Source organism: Eschscholzia californica, unplaced genomic scaffold (assembly GCF_041429995.1).
Source record: "Eschscholzia californica isolate CP2 unplaced genomic scaffold, dmEscCali1.0.p SCAF_4, whole genome shotgun sequence".
In the NCBI taxonomy this organism is placed as follows: domain Eukaryota; kingdom Viridiplantae; phylum Streptophyta; class Magnoliopsida; order Ranunculales; family Papaveraceae; genus Eschscholzia; species Eschscholzia californica.
Window position 1 is genome coordinate 20,859,675 of NW_028238461.1, and position 4,651 is coordinate 20,864,325.

A 4,651-nucleotide genomic window follows, 5' to 3' on the forward strand; every position below is an offset into this window, starting at 1 on the left:
GTGCTTCGTAACATGCACCAACTTGTGTCAGCTTGAAATGAACTACTAGCAACAACCAAGCAGAGGACGTTTTTTTTTTGCTTTCCTAAGTCTAGGATATGAAAACAATTCTTCCCAATTCAAAAGGTTGACTGCACATAAAAGTTATCAGGGACTCAAATTGGAATTAAATTGTAAAATGATAGTTTAATGGAAGGAGTCTAAAATAAGATAACACATAACATAAACTACTGGACTCCACCAAAATATGTGATGCTCAATCGAACATCTTCTGGAAATAACCAAAACAATTTTTTAAGAAAAACCAACCATAGAGGCATAGGAGTCTGACCTTTCTCCTAGAAATCGTCCGTGTTAACTCAGCAGAAACGCCAAAACTGTAACTTACCAAGAAATGAGCAAAAAGAGTGAGAAACAAGGTTGCTGCAAACTCCTCATTCTGCTGATTATTGTTCTTTTTCCTCAACAAGTGTTGGTCAACACTTTTCTTCGGTTGAAAGTGACAAGGTGGATTTTATGTACTCTAACATCTTCATTCTCACATAATAAGATGTGTGCCGCTGCCAAGTTTATTAACATGATTGTGAGCTACGCGGTTGTTCAGATTTAAAAGGCGGAATGGAAAAACTGGTCAGAGTCCAAAATAGAGCAGTATGGGTCCTGAATAGTTTATTAAATACTAAAAGAACTCATGAAATGGAGTATGACCTTTAAGATCCTTGTGAATTTTCCCTTCGTTGTGAAGATACTCAATTGCGTGCAGCAAGTCACGTAAATATGCAAGCTATTGACAATTCATCTAGTGGCGGACCTGTTTGAATCTGCAAGAACAGAAATATAAGAGAGCAATTTGATGTGTCAAATAACCTATAATACAGATAGTGAAGAACTACATAGAAAAATGAATTTCGAAGCTTGCCTATGCACAATGAATGAAGGAGGACTTCTGGAAGATATTTAAGTGGAATGAACTTACTATATCAACAACAGATTCACGAGCCATGTATTCCATTACAATCCACAGTTTGGTCTGGTTTAAATAGGATTCGAAGTCCTCAGAATTATACGGAGAGATCTGCACTAGGATAAAATTGAAATTTCCTCTACTACAGCCAAGTCAGATGAGCAACTTCACCCTAATGATTTACCAGATAGTTTTCAGTTGAGAATGCAAAAGAAATACCTTCTGAATGCCTTCAATTTCATCTTCACCGCAAGAGACACAACAAGCATGTAATCACTTGGAACGAGTTAGCCATGTTTTAAACATCACAAACAATTGAACAATGATAATGATAAAGACAAGTCCAATAACCCAGTTATCAAGGATAAAAACGACCTACGTGATTGTTTCTAACACATTCTTCCACAAAAGGTTTACTCCCAGCATTTTCGGACATTTCCATGGAAATAACCTATTAGACATATTAAGTCCTCCATGTGACTGGATCCAGCTTTAAAGTAGTTATTTGAGTTCTTAGGTACCTTTTGCACCTACCAAACATGCAAACGAAGTATAAAGAAAAAGTATTTACTATCTTTCGGTCTTTAACATAGATGGAGAACCAAATGCAACGTCAAAATAATGCAAGTTAAAGTCATGCTTCTTTCAAATCAATAACTTTAATAGCGACATCTAGAAAAATTTATCCACAACTCAAGACACCATTATACAGAACTCGAGGCATCAACTTGTACTGATTTCTAGAATATAAAGTAAGCTTCAATGAAGTCTTGTTTTTTCTTTTTTATCGAACAGGTAGAGAAACTCAAAACTTCACTAAACAGCACATTGAAGAAACTCAAAACTTCACTAAAAACACATTGAAGAAACTCAAAACTGAACAGGAAAGAACATCAGATTTCAGAAGAAAAAAAATTCAAGTCAGTCACATTAACCAAATTACAAACAAGTGCATAATTTAATTCTCTTTAAACTCATCTACTTCATTACCCTATACTAATACACTCAAACCCAAATAAGAAGAAATCAACAACAAAAAAAATTTGATATAGATGAAACCTACTGAACTTGATAAAGTTTGATTCATAAATAAACAATTAAGAGATATGGAAATAAACAAGAAAGAATATAAAACTATAAGATCTGAACCAAATTTACCTTGTAAAGTGGCAGAAATACGAGCAGAGAATAAATGTTAGGATCAAAACCTGGTGGTGCAAGAGATGCAGACCAACTGTGATACCACCAGAAAAAAAAACCTAGAAGAAGAAGACGAACCAATTATAGAGGAGAGAGATAGAAGAAGAAGAAGAAGAGAAGCAAGTCCGAGAAGAAGATGAAATCGTGCCCTAGAACGAGAGGAAGAAGATGAAATCGTGCCCTAAACCAATAAGAAGGAGATCGTGTTGTGTATTGGAGAAAAGAGGAGAGAGCGAAAGACAAAAAAAGGAAAAAGGCGGAAAAATTGGTATTTGCGCCATTTTTTGGCCGAAACTTTTTGCGCCACTTTTTTCCTTTGCCTTTCCGCCCAATTATTCGTAAAAGTTGTCCGTGAAATATAAATCGGTCCCTATTATAATTTTGTTAGGGACAAAAGATATAAAATTGTCCCTATTTTGAATATATTAGGGACATACGTAAAAATGTTTGTCCCTATTGACCATTTTTTTTGTAGTGAGTCAAAACAAAAACAAAAGAACACATAAAATGATAATCAATGTTTATATTTGATCTCTCTCAACCTCTCTACAATTATTTTCCCCGAAGCAAGGCTGAACTCCACGAGAATTTGCTTAAGATTGTGGATGTTCTCCAATGTGTTACGACTGAATATAATACAATTATCAGCGAAGAGCAGATGTTTGATGTTAATATCAGAGTTGGAGATCGGAAAACCATCAAACTGATTAGAGTTGTGTTGTTACTTTCTAACATTCGACTGAGCCCTTCCGTAACTAAGGCAAAAAGAAAAGGAGAAAGCGGGTCACCGCGACGAATGCCTCTGCTTACCTCAAAAGTAGAGCCAGGGCGACCATTCATTAAAATAGCCATAGAAGAGGAGCTCAGACAGCTCTTAATGAGTTGGATCCATTGAATGGAAAAGTTCATTCGGGACATGATGTTTTCTCGGTAGCCTATTCGATTCGATCAAACGCTTTAGATATATTGAGTTTGAGACCGAAGTAGCTTTTGGAGCCTCAACATTTCTTAAAGGAGTAGATAATTTCTTGGTTAATGAGAATGTTGTCCGTGATTTGTCTTCCAGGGACATAGGCTGCTTGAAAAGGGGAAATAAGCTCTGGAAGGAGGTTTTTAAGCCTGTTAGCTAAGATTTTGGTGATGATTTTGTAAGTGGTGTTCAGCAGGCTAATGGGCTTGAAATCCCCAGAAATTTGGGGTGTCTTGGTTTTGGGAATAAGACAAATGTGAGTGTGATTGGATTGAGAAGGAAGACAAACTGATTGAAAGAAATTTATGACCATGGTAGAGAGATCAATTTTGACCGTGTCCCAGTTGGATTGGTAAAAGAAAGGAGGGTATCCATCTGGACCAGGGGCCGCATCAGGTTTGAGAGAGAATAACTTTACGAATTTCTTCTTCCGAAGGAATGACAACAAGAGAGAGGTTTTGGGCATTGTTGATCTGGGAGTGAAAGCAGTTGAGAAGATTATTAGACATAGAGGACCCTGCAGAAGTAGAAATATTGGATAAGTGATGGGCAAAGATATTAGCAATCTCTGCCTCTTCATTAGTCCAAGTATTGTCTTCTCTCTTAATGGAGCTAATGTTGTTTTTTTTCTGTTTCTCGTAATAACTTTAGCATGAAAGTACCTGGTGTTGCGATCACCCAAATTTATGTTGGAAATGCAGGATTTTTCTTTCCAGAGGCTTTCTTGCTGAAGGATAATTTCTCAAGTTGAGTATTGATATCAGTAAAGGTATCATGATCTTTGACATTTTGGATGCAGATGGTAAGCTGTTTAATTTTCGACTCCAAGTGACCAAAAACAGTTTTGTTCCATTTGGAGAGTTGGATGGCCAGAGAATTGAGCTTATGCTGAATTTGATTAGGAATTTGGTTCCAGTTGTTTCTAATAAAATTGACACACCCTTGATGGGACATCCAAGTCCGAATGAACTTGAATGGCTTTTTACCTAGATTAGATTAAGTTTTAGTAGTGAGGAAAATGGGGTTATGATCCGATCCAATATTGGGGAGATGAGTAAGTTGAGAGGTCGGGAAGTCCGGAAGCCAATTGTGGTTGGTTAAAGCCCTATCTAACCTTTCCTGCATGAGATTGCCCTTGAATTACTTGTTAGACCACGTGAAAGGAGGGCCTGAAAAACCAATATCTTGCAGGCACATATTGTTAATGGTTTGATTAATTTTGGTCAAATGGGTCGGTTGGGCTGCATTCCCTCCCATTTTCTCGGAGGGGTGTAAAATACAGTTCAGGTCTCCTATCACCACCCAAGGAGTGGTGTCATTAGGGATACGCTGGCCCAGATTATTCTAGGGTTGCATTTTGTTATTATTATAAGGGCACCGGTAAAAACCAGTGATGTAAAAATTGAATTGGGTCTTAGTTTGAGTGCCCTTAGCATGGATAATGTTATTGTCTAACATCACAAAGTCTAAGGTTATGGCTTTGGACCAGAACATGGCTAGACCCCCTGCTTTGTTTA

The 4,651-nt window shown here is 37.1% G+C and overlaps 1 long non-coding RNA gene across 1 annotated transcript; it reads right to left on the reverse strand.

Moving 5' to 3' along the window:
* Window positions 1-714: 714 nt before the first annotated feature.
* Window positions 715-2,252, reverse strand: LOC147543572 (uncharacterized). The gene is made up of 3 exons (XR_015224202.1): window positions 2,123-2,252; window positions 977-1,494; window positions 715-821 (listed from the first exon to the last, which is right to left on the reverse strand). It is a non-coding gene; the product is annotated as an uncharacterized LOC147543572 (long non-coding RNA).
* Window positions 2,253-4,651: the final 2,399 nt, after the last annotated feature.